Here is a 23,158-nt window from a genome sequence, read left to right as displayed (position 1 = left end):
GCTGATAAAGACATACCTGAGACTGGGTAATTTACAAAAGAAAGAGATTTATTTGGACTTACCGTTCCACGTGACTGGGGAAGCCTTGCAATCATGGTGTAAGGCAAGGAGGAGCAAGTCACATCTTATGTAGACAGTGACAAGCAAAGGGAAAAAACTTGTGCAGGGAAACTCTCCCATGTAATAACCATCAGATCTTGTGAGACTTACTCACTATCATGAGAACAGCATGGGAAAGACCTGCCTCCATGATTCAATTATCTCCCACTGGGTCCATCCCACAACACGTGGGAATTCATGATGAGACTTGGGTGGGGACACAGCCAAGCCATATCACCAGGTATGGTGGCATGTGCCTGTAGTCCCAGCTACTTGGGAGGATCACCTGAGTCCCAGAGTTCAGGACTGCAGTGAGTGAACTATGATTGTGCCATTGCACTTCAGCCTGGGTGACAGAGTAAGACCCCGTCTCTTAAAAAAAAAAGAAAAAAAGAAATGCTACTGATTTTTATACATTTTGTATCCTGAATATTATATTAACTGAATGTGTTTCCCAAAATTTTGGGGTTTTCTATGTGTATGATCATATCATCACCAAGAAGAGATCATTTGAGTTCCTCTTTTTCAATTTGGATGCCATTTATTTCTTTCTACTTCCTGATTGCGCTGGCCAGGACTTCTAGTATTATGTTGAACAGGAGTGGTGAAAGTAGAAATTATTGTCTTGTTTTAGTTTTAGGGGGAATGCCTTGAAATTTTCCACATTCAGTATGATGTTGGCTATAGGTTTGTCATATATGGCTTTTATTATTTTGAGGTATGTTCCTTCTATGCCTATCTTGGGGAAGGTTTTTATTTTTTTAAATCATGATAGGATATTAAATTTTATTGAATGCCTTTTTTGCATCTATTGAGATGATGATATCATTTTTGTTTTTAATTCTGTTTATGTAGTGAGTCACATTTATTGATTCGGCGAGTTTTTTGTATTTTTTTTAGTAGAGACGGGGTTTCACTGTGTTAGCCAGGATGGTCTCGATCTCCTGACCTCGTGATCCGCCCGTCTCGGCCTCCCAAAGTGCTGGGATTACAGGGTTGAGCCACCGCGCCCGGCCCTGCATATATTGAAATACTCTTGCATCTCTGGAATAAACCCCATTTGATCATGGTGTATTATCTTTTTGATGTGCTGTTGGATTTGGTTTTCTCATATTTTTTGAGGGTTTTTATATCTATTTTCATCAGGGATACTGGTCTCTAGTTTTTCTTTTTTTTGTTGTGTCTTTGCCTGCCTTTCATATCAGGGTGATACTAGTTTCATAGGATGAGTTAGGGAGGATTTCCTTCCCTCAATTTTTTGGAACAGTTTCAGTAGGACTGATACTGTTTCTTTTTTGTACTTTTGGTAGATTTCAGCTGTGAATCCCTCCTGTCCTGGGCTTTCCTTTATTGGGAAAGTTTTTATTACTGATTCAATCTCATTACTCATTTTCGTCTGTTTAGGGTTTCTATATTTTCAGGGTTCAATCTTGGAAGGTTCTATGTGTTCAGGAATTTATTCATTTCCTCTAGGATTTCTAGTTTGTCAGTGTAGAGATGTTCACAGTAGTTTCTGATTATCAATTGTATGTCTGTGGCTTCAGTTATAATGTCTCCTTTTTAAATTTTCTGATTGAATTGTCTTTCTTCTTTTCTTGGTCAATCTAGCTAGTGTTCTATCAATTTTGTTTATATTTACAGAAAACAAACTTTTCATTTGGTTGATTCTTTTTTTTGGTCTCAATTTCATTTGATTCTGCTCTGATCTTTGAATTTTTTCCTTCTGCTAATTGCGGTTTTGGTTCCATATTGCTCTTCTAGTTCCTTGAGGTGCAATGTTAGGTTGTTAATTTGTGATCTTTCTGTCCTTTTGATGTAGAAATTTATTGCTAAAAACTTCCTTCTTAGTCTTTTCTTATATCCCAGAGGTTTTGGTATATTGTGTCTCTTTTTATTCATTTCCAAAAGTTTTTAAATTTACCTCTTAATTTTGTCCTTGACCCACAGATTATTCAGGAGAAGATTGTTGAGTTTTCATGTCTTTGTGCATTTTTGAGAGTTCCTCTTAGAATTGATTTCTAGTTGTATTCCACTGTGGTCTGAGAAGTGACTTGATATGATAATTAAGATTTAGCAGAGAGAGTCAATGTATTTGATTAGGAAAAGTAAATGGAAAATAGAATGTAATCAGGGCAATTATTGGGATTTTACTCTGCAAATTACAGAATTTTTTTAGTGCTATTTGGAAACAAATTACATAACTTTACTTTGTAATCAAGGAGAACTAATTCTATTTCTTTCTTGTCATATTCTGTTAGAATTGAACTATATCTAGACTATGATAAGGATTTAGTATTATGCTTTTACTCATCACAAACCAGATCTTCAAATCCTATATTCTCATAACCATTTGTGGATAGAAGATTCACAAAACCTCACAAATTTCTACTATCTGAATGAGAGCCTAGCAAATAGGATAGCTATGCTATCATAGCACAGAAACAAAACCAGCATTATAAAGCAGAAGCAACAAATTCAAATGTTCCATGTTCCTTTTTTCCTTCAGATACTCTTCTTACGTTATTATCACTCATAAGAAACCTTACCACTCCTGTATGCCACTTCTAGTCAGTTCTAATATTACCCTGTTATTTCTGTCTGTGTCATTGAGAATGAACACATGAAAGACTGATCTGAAAATCAATAATAATGATAGTAACACATATTATTTTGAGGACTTGCTAGATTCAAGGTATTATGAATTAAGCACTAAGATAGACACTATTAATATCCTCAATTTTCAGATGAAGAAATAAAGTCTTAAGACTAAGATGTTTACAAAATGAAAAGTGATGATTTAGGAATTGCTGAAATTTGCACAGCTAGTAAGTTGTGGAACAGAGATTCAGTCAGGTCTGTTTGACACAAAAGTCCAAGTTTAAACACATATTACTCACACCTACCCACATTCTTGCCATCATAAAATGTTTAGGTCCACTACTCACAGTATCTGTCCCCGTAAGAGAACTCATATTCCATTAATTTACTCTGTCTTATACACAAGATATTGTTTCAAAATTAGAATAGTCTAGGCTCACACTGAACAATTCTCTTACTGAATGGACTAGGTCAAAATTAGTTAAATGTGACTCTGACTTCTCCTTTTGTCTTTCATATGCCAACAATCAAATTGTATTTTCTACCAACTCCAGTTATCTGACTACAGTCATACCATCCACCAAATTATTTTCAATATTGTCTTGACAATCCACCTTATCACTCACAAATATAGATGATTCTATAGTTCCCAACTCTCAATTTTTATCTTAGCTCCCAGAAATCCTCCAACCAAGTAATTCAAGAAGATGATAGATGTACAACAAAAGTATATTTTCTTGAATTATTTTCCTCCAACCAAATAATTCAAGAAGATGATTGGTGTACAACAAAAATATATATTTCCAGAGAGCTCAATATGAAACCTCTGCCCAGTACATAGGGGGAGTGACTCCTTCCTGAAACTCAGATACACTGAAACCAAGAGCATGTGAAAACAAAGGTAAGCAACAGAAGGAGACATTTTTAAATATTTAAAATCTATTTAACAACTCTGTTTAAAACAAAACAGCTAATGCATAGAGAAAAAAAACAAGTTGTAAAAATACATGAGGAATGATAACTGTTTAGTATTCACTATTCCAAAAAGTGCTATAAGAATCTATAAAGGACCTATACCCAGAGATGATAGCATTTTCCACCAGGAAATTTAGAGAAGATGTCAAAATATGAAAGTGGAATTGTATTGACAAGTAAGACAAAATAATAAAAGCATATTCAAAAATTTCCCCTATGTGATTTCATTCACAGATATTGCCAGTTGACATATTCCCTGACTCTTTAAACCTAGATGTATCTGGGCTCTGTTTCACATCCACCAATGAGCTGTAAAAACTTGGGAAAAATATTTAACTCCCAGGAGCCTTACATTTCTGCATTTGTTAACAGGGATACTAGTACCTATCTTACAAAGTTGATGTGAGGATTAAAGACAGTGTTTATAATGCATCTGGCACAGTGCTTAACAAACGCACACACAGGAAATGATACCTATAATTATTATAAATTATATAAGAACAAGAAGGACATGAACAAATCTGAGTTTTACAAAATTACTCTGTAAGGGTCTGAAGGTATTACAAGGGAGAAGAAACTAGTAGTTGGAAAAACACCCAGAAGGTGTTCAAAAGAAAACTAAATTGTTCAAAAGAAAACTAATGAATACTTCAACTAAAGAGGAAACAATGAGGATGGGGAACAGAAGATGACCTTGAAAGATATTTAGAAAGGTAATTAATAGGACTTGGTAACTAATCAGATTTGGGGGATTTGGGAGATTGTTGGATAATGAAGAACAGCTGTTAGAAATATCAATAGGTTAAATATAAGACATATCAAATAGTTGTTGTTATTTTTTTGAATAACAAAAAGATACTTCTAACAGCATGACAGCAAGACCAGTCAGGTGGGATAAGTGAATGTTATGAGCCTGAAGAAAGGTGGGGTAGATAAAAATGGAGATTAAGACATGGAAGGAGCTATTAGAAAGTAGAAGTTTATACCTTGCTAGTGATTAAATGGGGAGTCAAGAAGACATACTAGTGAAAGATAAGTGCTCATTGAAGATACTACCATTACTTAGAAAGAATCCCAAAACTCATAGAGCTAATTAACTCTAAGGTTTCATCTGATAAGTTCATGTGAAATATTATTGGTTTGCTCAGTATTGACATCCCAAATTTGTCTCTTGAAGTACAAAATCTGGCTTGATTTTTAAAATCCATAATGTTTACCTTTTTTCCTTTGGTTCATATTAAAAACTCTATTTTTAATTTTTTAAATTTCTTTAGATTCAGAGGGTACATGTGCAGGTTTGTTATATGGGTATATTGAATGATGTTGAGGTTTGGGCTTCTAATATTCCCATTACCAATTGAACATATTGCCCAATAGGTAGTTTTTCAACCCTTTCTCCCTTCCCTCCCTTTCCCTTTCTGGAATCCCCAGTGTTTATTTTTTTCCCATCTTTTTGACCATGTATGCTCAGTGTTTAGCTCCTACTTATAAGTGAGAATATGCTATAGTTTGTTTTCTCTTTCTGTGTTAATTCACTTAGAATAATGGGCTCTAGCTGCATCCATGTTGGTGCAAAGGTCATGATTTTGTTCTTTTTTTATGTCTTTGTGGTATTCCATAGTGTATACGTACCACATTTACTTTGTCCAGTTTACTGTTGATGGGCACCTGGGTTGATTCCATGTTTTTGCTGTTGTGAATAGTGCTGCAGTAAATAAAATGAGTGCAGGAGTTTTTTTGGTAGAATAGTTTATTTTCCTTTTGGTATATACCCAGTAATGGGATTGCTGGGTCAAATGATAGTTTCATTTTCAGTTCTTTGAGAAATATCCACACTGCTTTCCAAGGGGCTAAACTATATCCACACTGCTTTCCAAGGGGCTAAACTAATATACATTCCCACCAATACTGTATAAGCATTCCCTTTTTTCTGCAACCTCACCAACATCTGTTATTTTTTGACTTTCTATTAAAAAGTTGTTACTAAATAAGTTGGTATTAGTATGACATGTATCACACTGAGCAAGAATAAACCTGGCTAGGAGAGTGATTTATTAATTGATGGTTTTATCCATTTTTGACAGTGATAGTAAAGTAGGCACTGTTTAACTCAAGATATGTTATCTATAGATACGGTTATATTATTTATAGAGAAAGGTCACTGTATAATATTTAGAGATACAGTATCCAAAGGCACTTAATTCAGTATTTGATGAAGACAGTCAAATATTAGTTTTTAAATATCTCAACCCTTGTTTTTGAATGAAAACTGTATGCATTCCACTCTACAGTTAACTTCAGCATGCATAGTCACTTCAACTAAGTACTTATCCATTGTGTTCTGTCTACTTCTTTGCTAAAGGAATGATGAGAACCCCTTACTAGTGTGGCCAAGAAAATAATCTTTGCTTTGCACCAGGTTGGAGTTCTTTGTTATTGCTAGTTTTCAAATCCCTTCCTTCTAGTTCCACAGAAATCTTTCTTTCTCCTGTGCTTATTGCTGTACCTGTTCTTTGGCAATGAACAGGGGAAAAGCGCCACTCCTTCACTGCAATCCACACTGAAAATGGATCTCCTATTATACAATATTATGATCCTTCCTGAGAAACACCATGAAACTGCAGTCAAATATTTTTATTTTGCACATTGGTATGAGCAATTGATATTTCATTTTGAAGCTTCAAATGTTTACCAGCCTTGTCAACATAGTAAGACCCCATCTCTGCAAAAAGCAAGAAATTAGCCAGGCTTGGTGGCACACGCCTGTAGTCCTAATGCCTGTAGTCCTGGCTATTTGGGAGGCTGAGGCTGGAGGATCGCTTGAGCCCCAGAGTTTGAGGCTGCAGTGAGCTATAATCCTACCACTGCACTTCAGCCTGGGCAACAGACTGAGACTCTGTCTCTAAACAAAAAAAATAGCAAAAAAGAAACTTCAAGTTTTTGCAGTGTGTTGGAAAATCCCTATTTGGTGTTTGAATAATTGAAATATTTAATCTTAATGAAGGATGAAGCCTCAGTGATACATTTCCAAGACATGCATAATCCCTTATATTGCATTCTTGAAAGATGATCATTTAGGTTCTGCCTGATTACTTGCAGTAATGGGATGCTCAGTCTCTGAGGCAACCCATTTTATTGTTAGATGGGTTTAGTTGTTAAATTGTTATAATCTCTGTTCTAAGACAGATGTCATTGAATTCTTGAAATTAGTAACTCAAGTCTATTGGCTTCTTACTGTTCTTAGGATTAAGACATATTTCTTGTCCTGGCCTATCAGTTCTTCCTGGTATGGCTTCTGCCTATCTCTTCAACCTCATATTGTATGATTCTTTTCTTAACCAATCACTTCTAGCCAGACTGGCTTTCTTTTAGTTTTTCTTTCTTTGTTTTACTCTTCTGTAGAGGCTTTTCTTTCACTTTCCTTCATCCTAGGTAGCTCTTTTCCTAATTTTCTTTCAGCTTTCACCAAACTAACCTTTTTTTTTAAATTAAAAATATGGAACACTTCATGAATTTGTGTGTCATCCTTGTGCGGGGGCCATGCTAATCTTCTCTGTATCATTCCAATTTTAGTATATGTGCTGCTGAAGTGAGCACCAAACTAACCTTTGTCTTTTAGATCTCAGCACAATCATTTCTTTAATTAAGCATTCCATGATCTGCCTCATTAGATCAAATTCTCCAGCTATATGCATTCATAGTGCTCTGTACTTCTTTGTAGCTTATATCACAGTTGTGATTTTAATTCATCAGTGATTAATAATGTATTTTTAACCTCTATCCCAGTATTTTCATTCACTATGTATCATCAGCATTTATCACAGCACCTGACTCATGGCACGTGTGCAGTAAATATTTGTTGAATAAAATGAGTGAAAAATAATAATAGCTTTGCATTTTAGATACATTGGAAGATATTGGTTCTTCTATATGACAATACTTTAAAAAATGTTGAGATGGCTAGAATGTGTCTTTGTCTTTCAGATGAAAAGGCTATACATATCTTGTCCTTAGATTGTGTTTCCTCTGAAAAACCACAGTCCTCCCCCATCCTGGTTGCTTGCTCTCTTCTGCAAGCATTCAGATTAGTCAGTGTGCCTTGTACTGTATAGGAAGGCACTTGTTTCTTAAAGTGAGGCCCCACTTTTGAGAATTCCTGTAGGTTCCAGAAATCTATGTTAGAATAATAAATAGCTTTTATGAGATTAGCCTCTAGAGTATGATTTTAAGCTTTTGGTTTATTTTACATGCAGTAGTTTAATTTCCATATGGGTCATCTTTTGAAGAAAAGCTTTTGGTTTCTGTTAGATTTATTTCTTTTCAGGACTCAGGTGTAGATGGGCATGGGATTCCTTGAACCATGATTAAAAGAAATTTATTTCTGTATCCCTAAAAATCACTGTGAAATTTTTTGTGTAAGTGAAATCATGAGCTTCAAAATCAGTAATACGGAGTAAGTATTTCTTGGACAGCATTTCAAAATAAAAACCCATGTTCACCCTTGTGATTTAGGAGGAAACAATGAAAGTTGCAGCAAGTAGAAATTAAAGACTGAAATAAAGTATACTATTACATTTTTATATACTTCAACATCAACACAGTCAGTATATGTGTATGTTGGTCATTGTTAGCCTTTCTCATATAGATTAGATAGCAAGTTAATAAATGTTTATTGCTTGTCTACTATCTGTCAGATACTAAGCTAGGTGCTATTTTACTGTCTCAGAATAATAGCTTATTTTTCTGTTTATAAAGTTAATACAATTTCAAAGTAGAACATTTGGAAAATACAGAGAACACAAATACTTTTACCCTCTACTGTTAACACTTTAGTATGTTTGTTTTTATTTAATATTCATTTAATAACTATTGAGTGCATATAATTTGCCATCAATTGTTCTAGAAACTAGGGATATATCAGTTAACAAAATACATGAAATTTTTGTTCTTATGGAGCTTACTACCTAGTGAGGAGAGATATAAAATAAAGTACTTAATATGTCAGCTAGTAAGCACCACAAAAAATAAAACAGAGTAGGGCGGTAAAGAATATACCTAAGGTAGAAAGGAAAGATATTTCTAATAAAGTGACATTCTATTAGAGAGCTGAATGACTTGAGAGAGGTATAGGGTTAATCAGGCAGAGGGAATGGCACATGCAAAGGCTTTGTGGCAAGAATGTACATGGTGTAGATGGCATATTGGAGAAACATCAAACTTATCACTGTGGCTACAGCAGAGGGAGCAAAGGAGGGATCTGACTTGTGTTTAAAAATATCCACTGTCAAGCTGGGTGGAGAATGACTTTGACGAGTTGACAGAAGTAGGCTTCACACGATTGGTAATAACAAACTTCTCCGAGCCAAAGGAGGATGTCTGAACCCATCACTAAGAAGGTAAAAACCTTGAAAAAAGAGTACATGAATGGCTAACTAGAATAAACAGCATAGAGAAGACCTCAAATGACCTGATGGAGCTGAAAACCATGGCATGAGAACTACGTGACACATGCATAAGCTTCAGTAGCCGATTTGATCAAGTGGAAGAAAGGGTATCAGTGATTGAAGATCAGATGAATGAAATGAAGTGAGAAGAGAATTTTAGAGAAAAAAGAGTAAAAAGAAACAAACAAAGCCTCCAAGAACTATGGGACTACGTGAAAAGACCAAATCTACATCTGATTGGTGTACTGGAAAGTGATGGGGAGAATGGAACCAAGTTGGATGACACTCTTCAGGATATTATCCAGGAGAACTTCTCCAACCTAGCAAGGCAGGCCAACATTCAAATTCAGAAAATACAGAGAATGCCACAAAGATATTCCTTGAGAAGAGCAACTCCAGGAAACATAATTGTCAGATCCACCAAAGTTGAAATGAAGGAAAAAATGTTAAGGGCAACCAGAGAGGTTGGGTAACCCACAAAAGGAAGCCCATCAGACTAATAACGGATCTCTCAGCAGAAACTCTATAAGCCAAAAGAGAGTGGGGGCCAATATTCAACATTTTTAAAGAAAAGAATTTTCAACCCAGAATTTCATATCCAGCCAAATTAAGCTTCGTAAGTGAAGGAGAAATAAAATCCTTTACAGACAAGCAAATGCTGAGAGATTTTGTCACCACCAGGCCTGCCTTACAAGAGCTCCTGAAGGAAGCACTAAACATGGATGGGAACAACTGGTACCAGCCCCTGCAAAAACATGCCATATTGTAAAGACTATCCATGCTAGGAAGAAACTGCATCAACTAACGAGCAAAATAACCAGCTAACATCATAATTACAGAATCCAATTCACACATAACAAGTTAACCTTATATGTAAATGGGCTAAATGCCCCAGTTAAAAGACAGAGACTGGCAAATTGGATAAAGAGTCAAGACCCATCAGTGTGCTGTATTCAGGAGGCTCATTGAACATACAGAGAAATACATAGGCTCAAAATAAAGGGATGGAGGAAGATCTACCAAGCAAATGGAAAACAAGAAAAAGCAGGGGTTGCAATCCTAGTCTCTGATAAAACAGACTTTAAAACAACAAAGATCAAAAGAGACAAGGAAGGCCATTACATAATGGTACAGAGATCAATTCAACAAGAACAGCTAACTATCCTAAAGATATATGCGCCCAATACAGGAGCACTCAGATACATAAAGTAAGTCCTTAGAGACCTACAAATAGACCTAGACTGCCACACAATAATATTGGGAGACTTTAACACCCCACTGTCAGTGTTAGACAGATCAATGAGACAGAAAGTTAGCAAGGATATCCAGGACTTGAACTCAGCTCTGCACCAAGCAGACCTAAATAATTCATCTCAGCACCACATTGCAATTATTCCAAAATTGACCACATAGTTGGAAGTAAAGCACTCCTCAGCAAATGTAAATAAACAGAAATCACAACAAACTGTCTCTCAGACCACAGTACAATCAATTTAGAACTCGGGATTAAGAAACTCACTCAAAACTGCTCAAGTACATGGAAACTGAATAACCTGCTCCTGAATGACTACTGGGTACATAATGAAATGAAAGCAGATATAAAGATGGTCTTTGAAAACAATGAGAACAAAGACACAACATACCAGAATCTCTGGGACACATTTAAAGCAGTGTGTAGAGGGAAATTTATAGCACTAAATGCCCACAAGAGAAAGCAGGAAAGATCTAAAATTGACACCCTAACATCACAATTAAAAGAACTAGAGAAGCAAGAGCAAACAGACTCAAAAGCTAGCAGAAGGCAAGAAATAACTAAGATCAGAGCAGAACTGAAGGAGATAGAGACACAAAAAACAGTTCCAAAATCCAGGTGCTGGTTTTTTGAAAAGATATACAAAATTGATAGACCACTAGAAAGACTAATAAAGAAGGAAAAAGAGAAGAATCAAATAGATGCAATAAAAAATGATAAAGGGGATATCATCACTGATCCCACAGAAATACAAACTACTATCCGAGAATACTATAAACACGTCTATACAAATAAGCCAGAAAATCTAGAAGACATGGATAAATTCCTGGACAAATACACCCTCCTAATACTAAACCAGGAAGAAGTTGAATCCCTGAATAAACCAATAACAGATTCTGAAATTGAAGCAATAATTAATAGCCTACCAACCAAAAAAAGTCCAGGACCAGATGGCTTCATAGCTGAATTCTACCAGAGGTACAAGGAGGAGCTGGTACCATTCCTTCTGAAACTATTCTGTTCAATAGAAAAGGAGGAAATCCTTCCTAACTCATTTTATGAGGTCACCATCATCCTGATACCAAACAAAGCCTGGCAGAGACACAACAAAAAAGAGAATTTTAGACTAATATCCCTGATGAACATCAAAGCAAAAATCCTCAATAAAATCCTGACAAACCGAATCCACAGCACATCAAAAAGCTTATCCACCACGAAGAAGTCGACTTCATCCCTGCAATGCAAGGCTGGTTCAACATATGCAAATCAATAAACATAATCCATCATATAAACAGAACCAAAGACAAAAACCACATGATTTTCTCAATAGATGCAGAAAAGGCCTTCAAAAAATTCAACAGCCTTTCATGCTAAAAACTCTCAATAAACTAGGTATTGATGGGACGTATCTCAAAATGATAAGAGCTATTAATGACAAACCCACAGCCAATATCATACTGAATGGGCAAAAATGGGAAGCATTGTCTTTGAAAACTGGCACAAGGCAGAGATGCCCTCTCTCACCACTCCTATTCAACATAGTGTTGGAAGTTCTGGCCAGAGCAATCAGGCAGGAGAAAGAAATAAAGGGTATTCAGTTAGGAAAAAAAGGAAGCTACTTTGCCCCTCTTTGCAGATGACGTGATTGTATCTTTAGAAAACCCCATCGTCTCAGCCCAAAATCTCCTTAAGCTGATAAGCAAATTCAGCAGTCTCTGAATACAAAATCAATGTGCAAAAATCACAAGCATTGCTATACATCAATAACAGACAAACACAAAGCCAAATCATGAGTGAACTCCCATTCACAATTGCTTCAAAGAGAATAAAATACCTGGGAATCCAATTTACAAAACGTAAGATGTGAAGGACCTGTTGAAGGAGAACTACGAACCACTGCTCAACAAAATAAAAGAGGACACAAGCAAATGGAAGAAAATTCCATGCTCATGGATAGGAAGAATCAATATCATGAAAATGGCCATACTGCTCAAGGTAATATAGATTCAATGCCATCCCCATCAAGCTACCAATGACTTTCTTCACAGAATTGGAAAAGCCTACCTTAAACTTCATATGGAACCAAAAAAGAGCCCATGGTACCAAGACAATCCTAAGTCAAAAGAACAAAGCTGGAAGCATCATGCTACCTGACTTCAAACTATACTACAAGGGTACAATAACCAAAACAGTATAGTACTGGTACCAAAACAGAGATATAAACCAATGGAACAGGACAGAGCCCTCAGAAATAATACCACACATCTACAACCATCTGATCTTCTTTTACAAATCTGACAACTACAAGAAATGGGAAAAGGATTCCCTATTTAATAAATGGTGCTGGGAAAACTGGCTAGCCATATGTACAAAGTTGAAACTGGGTCCCTTCCTTACATCTTATACAAAAATTAATTCAAGATGAATTAGAGACTTAAATGTTAGACCTAAAACCATAAAAACCCTAGAAGAAAACCTAGGTAATACCTTTCAGGACATAGGCATGGGCAAGGGCTTCATGACTAAAACACCAAAAACAATGGCAACAAAAGCCAAAATGGAAAAATGGGATCTAATTATACTAAAGAGTTTCTGCACAGCAAAAGTAACTACCATCAGAGTGAACAGGCAACCTACAGAATGGGAGAAAATTTTTGCAATCTACCCATCTGACAAAGGGCTAATATCCAGAATTTACAAATAACTTAAATAAATTTACAAGAAAAAATCAAACAACCCCATCAAAAAGCGGGCAAAGGATATGAACAGACACTTCTCAAAAGAAGACATTTATGCAGCCAATGGACACATGAAAAAATGCTCATCATCACTGGCCATCAGAGAAATGCAAATCAAAACCACAATGAGATACCATCTCACACCAGTTAGAATGGCAATCATTAAAAAGTCAGGAAACAACACGTGCTGGAGAGGATGTGGAGAAATAGGAACACTTTTACACTGTTGGTGGGACTGTAAACTAGTTCAACCATTGTGGAAGACAGTGTGGCGATTCCTCAAGGATCTAGAACTAGAAATACCATTTGACCCAACCATCCCATTACTGGGTATATACCCCAAGGGTTATAAATCATGCTGCTATAAAGATACATGCACATGTATGTTTCTTGCGGCACTATTCACAACAGCAAAGACTTGGAATCAACCCAAATGTCCATCAGTGATAGACTGGATTAAGAAAATGTGGCACGTATACACCATGGAATACTATGCAGCCATAAAAAAGGATACATTCATGTCCTTTGTAGGCTCATGGATGAAGCTGGAAACCATCATTCTGAACAAGCTATCACAAGAACAGAAAACCAAACACCACATGTTCTCACTAAAGGTGAGAATTGAACAATGAGAACACTTGGATACAAGGTGGGGAACATCACATACTGGAGCCTGTTGTGTGGTGGGGGAAAGGGGAGGGATAGCATTAGGAGATATACCTAATGTAAATGACAAGTTAATGGGTGCAGCACACCCACATGGCACATGTATATGTATGTAACAAACCTGCACATTGTGCACATGTACCCTAGAACTTAAAATATATTTTAAAAATCCACTGTCTTAGTGTTTTCTGTTGCTTGCAACAGAATACCTGGGAATTAGAGATAATTTATAGAGAAAAGGAATTTATTTTTGCAGTTATGGAGGCTGAGAAGTCTATGGTCAAGGGAGCACATCTACTGAGGTCCTTCTTGCTGTTGTGGGCTCTGTAGAGTCCCAAGGCAGCACAGAGTCTCTGTCACATGGTGAGGGGGCTGACCATGCTAGGCCAGGCCTCTGTTATTTCTCCTTCTTCCTCCTCTTCTTCTTCCTCTTCTCTCTTCTTCTCCTTCTTTGTTCTTTCCTCCTTCTCCTTCTTCCTCTTCTCTCTTCTTCTCCTTCTTCCTTCTTTCCTCCTCCTTCTCCTTATTCCTCTTCTTTCTTCTCCTTCTTCCTTCCTTCCTCCTCCTCTTTCTTCTCCTTCTTCCTTCCTTCCTCCTCCTCTTTTCTTCTCCATCTTCTCCTCCCTTTTCCTCCCTCCTCCTCCTTCTTCTCCTCCTTCTCTTTCCCTTTCTCCTTCTCCTTCTTTCTTCTTTCTTCTTCCTTTTTCCTTCCTCCTTCCTCCTTTCCTCCTCCCTTCCTTCTCCACCTCCTCCTTTTCTTCTTTCTTTCTTCTTTCTTTCTTACAGGGTCTCACTGTGTTGCCCAGGCGGGACTACAGTGGTGTGATCATAGCTCACTGCAGCCTCAATCTCCAGGGCTCAAGTGATCCTCATGCCTCACCCTCCTGAATAGCTGGGACTACAGGTGTGCGCCATCATGCCCAACTAATTTTTTGGTTTTTAGTAGAAATAAGGTCTTGCTACATTGCCTAGCTCGGTCTTGAACTCGCGAACTCAATCCGTCCTCCCACCTTGGCCTCCCAAGGTGTTAGAGTTACAGGCATGAGCCACCATGCCTGATCTTTGTTTCTCTTCTTATAAAGCCACCAGTTCCACTCCCATGATAACCCATTAATCCATGAATAGGATTAATTCATTCATGAACGCAGAACTTTCATGAACCAATCACCTTTTAAAAGCCCTACTGTTCAATACTGCCATATTGGAGATAAGTTTCAACATACATTTTGGAGGGAACATTCAAACCATAGCACCCATCTTGGATATTTTATGAATAGGCTATATGGGAAAGAGTAAAAACAGGGAGACTGGTTAGAAGTCAACTGCAATGGAAAGGGCAAGAGAATATAGTGATTCAGATCAAAGCATTGAGAAGTGGCTGGATAGCAAATATGTATTGTCATTAGAATTTGTGGATGGATCCTAATGACTCAAAGTAGGGGAGTAAGAAAAGAAGTGCCAAGAAAAGTATTTTTCTTCAGTCTTTTAAACCTTAACCTTAAAAAGTTTGAATGCAAAAAAATATAGAATATAATGGTACAGTGTAGTTACTGTACAGTGTAATAAGTAATCACCTCTGTATGCATCCCTGAAATATATACTTTATAAATTCTTTTGGTTCTTTCTTCTTCATACTGGAGTATGCTTATGAGATTCATCTATATTGTAGGGAATAGTGTTAGTTTGTTCATTTTTTATTGCTATATATTATTCTATTGCAGGATTATGCTGTAATGTATCCATTCCAGAGTGTGTAGACATTTGGGTTGTTTCTAGCCTTCACTATTAAAATCAGTGCTGCTATGAACATTTTTATATGTGTATCCAGGCACACATGAGTTTTTCTAGTGTATATTTCTTTTCTTAAAATTTTACTTTATGTTCTGGAATACATGTGCAGAATGTGCAGGTTTGTTACGTAGGTATATGTGTGCCATCTGGTTTGCTTCACCTATCATCCGGTCATCTGGGTTTTAAACCCCACATGCATTAGGTATATGCCCTAAAGCTCTCCCTCTCCTTGCCCGCAACCCCCAACAGGCCCCAGTGTGTGAGGTTATCCTCCTTGTGTCCATGTGTTTTTATTGTTCAGCTCCAACTTATAAGTGAGAACATGTGGTGTTTGGTTTTCTGTTCCTATGTTAGTTTGCTGATAATGATGGCTTCCACCTTCATCCTTGTCATACTGCAAAGGACGTGAACTCATTCTTTTTATGGCTGCATAGTATTCCATGGTATATATGTGCCACATTTTTTTTTCTTTTTATTATACTTTAAGTTCTGGGTTACATGTGCAGAACGTGCAGCTTTGTTACATAGGTATACATGTGTCATGGTGGTTTGCTGCACCCATCAACCTGTCACATACATTAGGTATTTCTCCTAACGTTATCCCTCCCCTAGCCCACCACTGCACACAGGCCTCAGTGTGTGATGTTCCCCTCCCTGTCTCCATGTGTTCTCATTGTTTAACTCCCAGTTATGAGTGAAAACATGTGCTGTTTGGTTTTTCTGATCTTGTGATAGTTTGCTGAGATTGATGGTTTCCAGCTTCATCCATGTCCCTGCAAAGGATGTTAATTCATCATTTTTTATGGCTGCATAGTATTCCGTGGTGTATATGTACCACATTTTCTTTATTCAGTCTATCATTGATGGATATTTGGGTTGGCCTTTGGGTATATGCCTAGTAATGGGATGTTGGGTTAAATGGTATTTCTAGTTCTAGATCCTTATAGAATTGCCACACTCTTCCAAAATGATTTAACTAATTTACATTCCTACCAACAATGTAAAAGCATTCCTATTTTTCCACAACCTCTCCAGCATCTGTTGTTTCCTGACTTTTTAATGATCGCCATTCTAGCTGTCTTAGATAGTAACTAATTGTTTTGATTTGCATTTCTCTAATCACCAGTGATGATCATTTTTTCATATGTCTTTTGGCTGCCTAAATGTCTCCTTTTGAGAAGTGTCTGTTCATATACTTTGCCCATTTTTTGATGAGGTTGTTTGATTTTTTCTTGTAAATTTGTTTAAGTTCTTTGTAGATTCTGGATATTAGTCCTTTGTTAGATGGATAGATTGCAAAAATATTCTCCCATTCTGTAGATTGCCTGTTTACTCTGATGGTAGTTTCTTTTGCAGTGCAGAAGCTCTTTAGTTTAATTAGATTCCATTTGTCAACTTTGACTTTTGTTGCCGCTGCTTTTGTTGTTTTAGACATGAAGCCTTTGCCATGCCTATGTCCTGAATGATATCGCACAGATTTTCTTCTAGGATTTTTGTGGTCCTAGGTCTTATGTTTAAGTCTTTGGTCCATCTTGAGTTGATTTTTGTATAAGGTGTAAGGAAGGGTCCCAGATTCGGTTTTCTGCATATAAGTAGCCAGTTTTCCCAACACCATTTATTAAATAGGGAATCTTTTCCCCATTGCTTGTTTTTGTCAGGTTTGTCAAAGATCAGATGGTGGTAGATGTGTGTTGTTATTTCTGAGGCCTCCGTTCTGTTCTATTGGTCTATATATCTGTTTTGGTACAAGTACCATGCTGTTTTGTTTACTGTAGACTTGTAGTAAAGGTTGAAGTCAGGTAGTGGTATGCCTCCAACTTTGTTCTTCCTGCCCAAGATGTCTTGGCTATGGGGGCTCTATTTTGGTTCCATATGAAGTTTAAAGTATTTTTTTTCCAATTCTGTGAAGCAAGTCAGTGGTAGCTTGATGGGAATGTCATTGAATCTATATTACCTTGAGCAGTATGGCAATTTTCATGATATCGATTCTTCCTATTCATGAGCATGGAATGTTCTTCCATTTGTTTGTGTCCTCTTTTATTTCATTGAGCAGTGGTTTGTAGTTCTCCTTGAAGAGGTCCTTCACATCCCTTGTAAGTTGGATTCCTAGGTATTTTATTCTCTCTGAAGCAATTGTGAATGGGAGTTCACTCATGATTTGGCTTTGTGTTTGTCTGTCATTGATTTATAGCAATGCTTGTGATTTTTGCCCATTGATTTTGTATCCAGAGACTTTGCTGAATTTGCTTATCAGCTTAAGGAGATTTTGGGCTGAGATGATGGGATTTTCTAAAGATACAATAATGTCATCTGCAAACAGAGACAATTTGACTTCCTCTCTTCCTATTTAAATACCATTTATTTCTTTCTCCTGCCTGATTGCCCTGGCCAGAACTTCCTACACTATGTTGAATAGGAGAGGTGAGAGAGGGCATCCTTGTGTTGTGCCAGTTTTCAAAGGGAAGGCTTCCAGCTTTTGCCCATTCAGTATGATATGACTGTAGGTTCATCATAAATAGCTCTTGTTATATTGAGATATGTTCCATCGATACCTAGTTTATTGAGAAATTTAAGCATGAAAGGCTGTTGAATTTTTTCAAAGGCCTTTTCTGCATGTCTGGAGATAATAATGTGTTTTTTGTCATTGGTTCTGTTTATGTGATGGATTACATTTATTGATTTGCATATGTCGAACTAGCCTTTCATCCCAAGGATGAAGCTGATGTGATCATGGTGGATAAGCTTTTTGTTGTGCTGCTGGATTCAGTTTGCCAGTATTTTTTTGAAGATTTTTGCTTCGATGTTCTTCAGGGATATTGGTCTAAAATTCACTTTTTTTGTTGTGTCTCTGCCAGGCTTTGTTTGGTATCAGGATGATGGTGACCTCATAAAATGAGTTAGGGAGGATTTCCTCCTTTTCAATTTTTCAGAATAGTTTCAGAAGGAATGGTACCGGCTCCTCCTTGTACCTCTGGTAGAATTCGGCTGTGAATCCATCTGGTCCTGGACTTTTTTTGTCAATTTTCTGTCTCATTGTTCTGTCTAGTATTGACAGTGGGGTGTTAAAGTCTCCCATTATTATTGTGTGGGAGTGTAAGTCTCTTCATAGGTCTCTAAGAACTTGTTTTATGAAACTGGGTGCTTCTATATTGGGTGCATATATCTTTAGGATAGTTAGCTGTTCTTGTTGAATTGATCTCCTTACCATTATGTAATGACCTTCTTTGTCTCTTTTGATCTTTGTTGGTTTAAAGTCTGTTTTATCAGAGACTGGGATTGCAAACCCTGATTTTTTTTGTTTTCCATTTGCTTGGTAGATTTTCCTCCATCCCTTTATTTTGAGCCTATGGGTGGCTTTGCACATGAGATGGGTCTCCTGAGTACAGCACACCAATGGGTCTTGCCTCTATCCAGTTTGGCCGTCTTTTTCTTTTAATTGGGGCATTTAGCCCATTTACATTTAAGGTTAATAATGTTATGTGTGAATTTGATTCTGTTATTATGATGCTAGCTGGTTATTTTGCCTGTTAATTGTTGTAGTTTCTTCATAGTGTCAGTGGTCTTTACAGTTTGGTATGTTTTTTCAGTGGCTAGTACCAGTTGTTCCTATCCATGTTTAGTGCTTCCTTCAGGAGCTCCTGTAAGGCAGGCCTGGTGGTGACAAAATCTCTCAGCATTTGCTTCTCTGTAAAATATTTTATTTCTCCTTCACTTATGAAGCTTAATTTGGCTGGATGTGAAATTCTGGGTTGAAAATTCTTTTCTTTAAGAATGTTGAATATTGGTCCCCCATCTCTTTTGGCTTGTGTTTCTGCTGAGAGATCCGCTGTTAGTCTGATGAACTTCTCTTTGTGAGTAACCTGACATTTCTCTCTGGCTACCTTAACATTTTTTTCCTTCATTTCATCCTTGGCAAAATTGACAATTATGTGTCTTGGTGTTGCTCTTTTCAAGAAGTATCTTTGTGGTGTTCTCTGTATTTCCTGAATTTGAATGTTGGCCTGCCTTGCTAAGTTGGGGAAATTCTCCTGGATAATATCCTGAAGAGTGTTTTCTAACTTGGTTCCATTCTTCCCGTCACTTATTGGTACACCAATCAAATGTAGATTTGGTCTTTTCACATAGTCCCAGATTTCTTGGAGGCTTTGTTCATTTGTTTTCACTCTGTTTTCTCTACTCTTGTCTCCTTGTTTTATTTTACTGAGTTCATCTTCAGTCACTGATACCCTTTCTTCCAGTTGATCGAATTGGCTATTGAAGTTTGTGTATGCTTCACTAAATTCTCATACTGTGGTTTTCACCTCCATCAGGTCATTTAAGCTCTTCTCTACAGTGGTTATTCTAGTGAGCTGTTCGTCTAACCTGTTTTTCAAGGATTTAACTTCCTTGTGATGGGTTAGAACATGCTCCTTTAGCTCAGAGAAGTTCGTTATTACTGACCTTCTGAAGCCTACTTCTGTCAACTCATCAAACTCATTCTCCATTCAATTTTGTTCCCTTGCTGGTGAGGAGTTGTGTTCCTTTGGAGTAGAAGAGGTGTTCTGGTTTTTGGAATTTTCAGCCTTTCTGCTGTGGTTTCTCCCCATCTTTGTGGTTTTATCTAGCTTTCATCTTTGAAGTCAGTGACCTTTGACTGTAGTCTCTGAGTGGACATCCTTTTTGTTGATGTTGATACTATTCCTTTCTGTTTGTTAGTTTTCCTTCTAACAGGCAGGTCTCTCAGCTGCAGGTCTGTTGGAGTTTGCTGGAGGTCCACTCCAGACCCTGTTTACCTGGGTATCACCAGTGGAGGCTACAGAACAGCAAATATTGCTGCCTGATCCTTCATCTGGAAGCTTCATCCCAGAGGGCCACCCGCCTGTATGAGGTGTCTATTGGCCCCTACTGGGAAGTGTCTCCCAGTCAGGCTACATGGGGATCAGGGACCCACTTGAGGAAGCAGTCTGTCCATTATTGGAGCTCGACCACCATGCTGGGAGAACCACTTCTCTTGTCAAAGCTGTCCATCAGGGAAGTTTAAGTGTGCAGAATCTGTTTGCTGCCTTTTGTTGAGATATGCCCTGCCCCCAGAGGTGGAATCTGGAGAGGCAGTAGATTTTGCTGAGCTACAGTGGGCTTTGCCCAGTTTGAGCTTCCCTGCCACTTTGTTTACAATGTGAGCATAAAAGTGCCTACTCAAGCCTCAGCAATGGTGGATGCTCCTCCCTTTGCCAAGTTCCCATGTCACAGGTCAATCTCAGACTGCTGTGCTAGCAGTGAGCAATGCTCCTTGGGAGTGGAACCCACTGAGCCAGGCACAGGAGGGGATCTCCTGGTCTGCTGGTTGTGAAGACTGTGGGAAAAGCACAGTATTTGGGCAAAAGTGTACTCTTCCTCCGGGTACAGTCACTCATGGCTTCCCTTGGTTAGGAAAGGGAAATCCCCTGACCCCTTGCACTTCCTGTGTGATGCAATGCCCCACCCTGCTTTGGCTCACCCTCTGTGAGCTGCACCCACTGTCCAACCACTCCCAATGAGACGAACCAGGTACCTCAGTTGGAAATGCAGAAATCACCCATCTTCTGTGTCAATATCGCTGGGAGCTATAGACCAGAGCTGTTCCTATTTGGCCATCTTGGAAGCCAATCATATGTCACATTTTCTTTATGCAGTCTATCATTGATGGACATTTGGGTTGGTTCCAAATCTTTGCTATTGTAAATAGTGCTGCAGTAAACATACGTATGCATGTGTTTTTATAATAGAATGATTTATAATCCTTTGGGCATATACCCAGTAATGGGATTGCTGGGTCAAATGGTATTTGGTTCTACATCCTTGAGGAATCACCACATTGTCTTTTACAATGGTTAAACTAATTTACACTCCCACCAACAGTGTAAAAGCATTCCTATTTCTCCACATCCTCACCAGCATCTGTTGTTTCCTGACATTTTAATGATCACCATTCTAACTGGCATGAGATAGTATCTCTTTGTGGTTTTGATTTGCATTTTTCTAATGACTAGTGATGATGAGCTTTTTTTCATGTTTGTTGGCTGCATAAATGTCTTCTTTTGAGAAGCATCTGTTCATATCTTTTGCCTACTTTTTCATGGGATTGTTTGTTTTTTCTTGTAGTTTTGTTTAAGTTCCTTGTAGAGTCTGGGTATTAGACCTTCATCAGATGGATAGATTTCAGAAATTTTCTCCCATTCTGTAGGTTGCCTGTTCACTTCTAGAGTATATTTCTAAGAGATGAATTGCTGGATTTTAGAGAATGTGATTCTTCTATGTAACTAGGTATTGCCAGCTTTCAAAGTTGGTATACCAAGTTAAACATTCAACAACAGTGGTTTTATATTGTTCTACATCTTTGCCAAAACGTTTATTGTCAGTACTTTTGCCAATGTAGTCGATGAGTATTTGCTTATTGTGGTTTTAATTTGTATTATTTTAATTATTAATGAGGTTAATATCTTTCTATGTTCATTGGCCATTTGTATATTATTATTTTTGTAAAATATCTGTTTAAGTCTCTTGACCACTATTGTAACAGGTTGTCTTTTCTTACTGATATGTGGGACTTTGTTATAAAATCCATGACTGAGGCCTTTGTTGTTTGTTTAATGGGATAAATGTCTCATTTAGTGACATGTTTTTCACTATTTTTTATGGTATCACTTTTACTCTATGGTTGTTGCTTTTTGTGTTTTCTTTTAAAAAACCACTCCACAACCTAAAGTTATTTAAGTATATCTTCTATATTTCTTTGAAGAGCTTCATAATTTCTTGTTTCATATTTGGTCTTAACTTTCTTTTAAAACCAAAACTCTTTAATGGTTTATTTTGCAAATGTGCTTTTGAAATACTTAATTTGTCATTTTTATGAGGTTCATTAATCTTTGGACTCTCTAAAGATAAAACACACTGAAGGCATTTTCCAAGAGTATTTTATAAGCTTATTAATATATAAAAAGTATGTCAGCAGCCTAATCTAGGACACTGTCTTACTTTTAAGATTAAAAAAAGCCCCTCCAAATTTGAACATTGCTTACTTTCCTTTTTCTTAAAAAATCTTTTTTGTGTATGCTTTGTTACCTAATGCAATGGAGTGAATGAAATAAAGATAGTGGTTCTGTTTTTCTCAGTTACCACCTCAACCAAGATTTTGGACTGTAAATGTATAACTAGATAGAGTGAGCTATTTTGTTCAGAAAATTTTTTTTTTTTTTTTTTTTTTTTTTTTTTTTTTTTTTTTTTTTTTTTTTTTTTTTTTTGACGGAGTCTCGCTGTGTCTCCCAGGCTGGAGTGCAGTGGCGCGATCTCGGCTCACTGCAAGCTCCGCCTCCCGGGTTCACGCCATTCTCCCGCCTCAGCCTCCGAGTAGCTGGGACTACAGGCGCCCGCCACCACGCCCGGCTAATTTTTTGTATTTTTAGTAGAGACGGGGTTTCACCGTGTTAGCCAGGATGGTCTTGATCTCCTGACCTCGTGATCCGCCCGTCTCGGCCTCCCAAAGTGCTGGGATTACAGGCTTGAGCCACCGCGCCCGGCCAAAAATTTTTTTTTTTTGAGAACAATTACCTTTTTTTCTAAGGCTTTAATTATTTTCT

General features: G+C 37.4%; 2 protein-coding genes and 1 non-coding gene across 11 annotated transcripts in view; 1 reads left to right on the top strand and 2 right to left on the bottom strand.

Moving 5' to 3' along the window:
- The window catches only part of DLG2 (discs large MAGUK scaffold protein 2), a 2,230,265-nt gene that overhangs the window by 123,013 nt on the left and 2,084,094 nt on the right, over positions 1 to 23,158 (top strand). The window lies entirely within an intron of this gene.
- The window catches only part of TMEM126A (transmembrane protein 126A), a 1,099,470-nt gene that overhangs the window by 151,467 nt on the left and 924,845 nt on the right, over positions 1 to 23,158 (bottom strand). The window lies entirely within an intron of this gene.
- On the bottom strand, positions 7,163 to 7,269 carry LOC126936637 (U6 spliceosomal RNA). The gene has a single exon (XR_007719469.1). It is a non-coding gene; the product is annotated as a U6 spliceosomal RNA (small nuclear RNA).

Source organism: Macaca thibetana, chromosome 14, assembly GCF_024542745.1.
Source record: "Macaca thibetana thibetana isolate TM-01 chromosome 14, ASM2454274v1, whole genome shotgun sequence".
NCBI lineage: Eukaryota > Metazoa > Chordata > Mammalia > Primates > Cercopithecidae > Macaca > Macaca thibetana.
The sequence above is the reverse complement of the archived record's forward strand: the minus strand, read 5'-3'. Positions and strand labels throughout refer to the sequence as shown.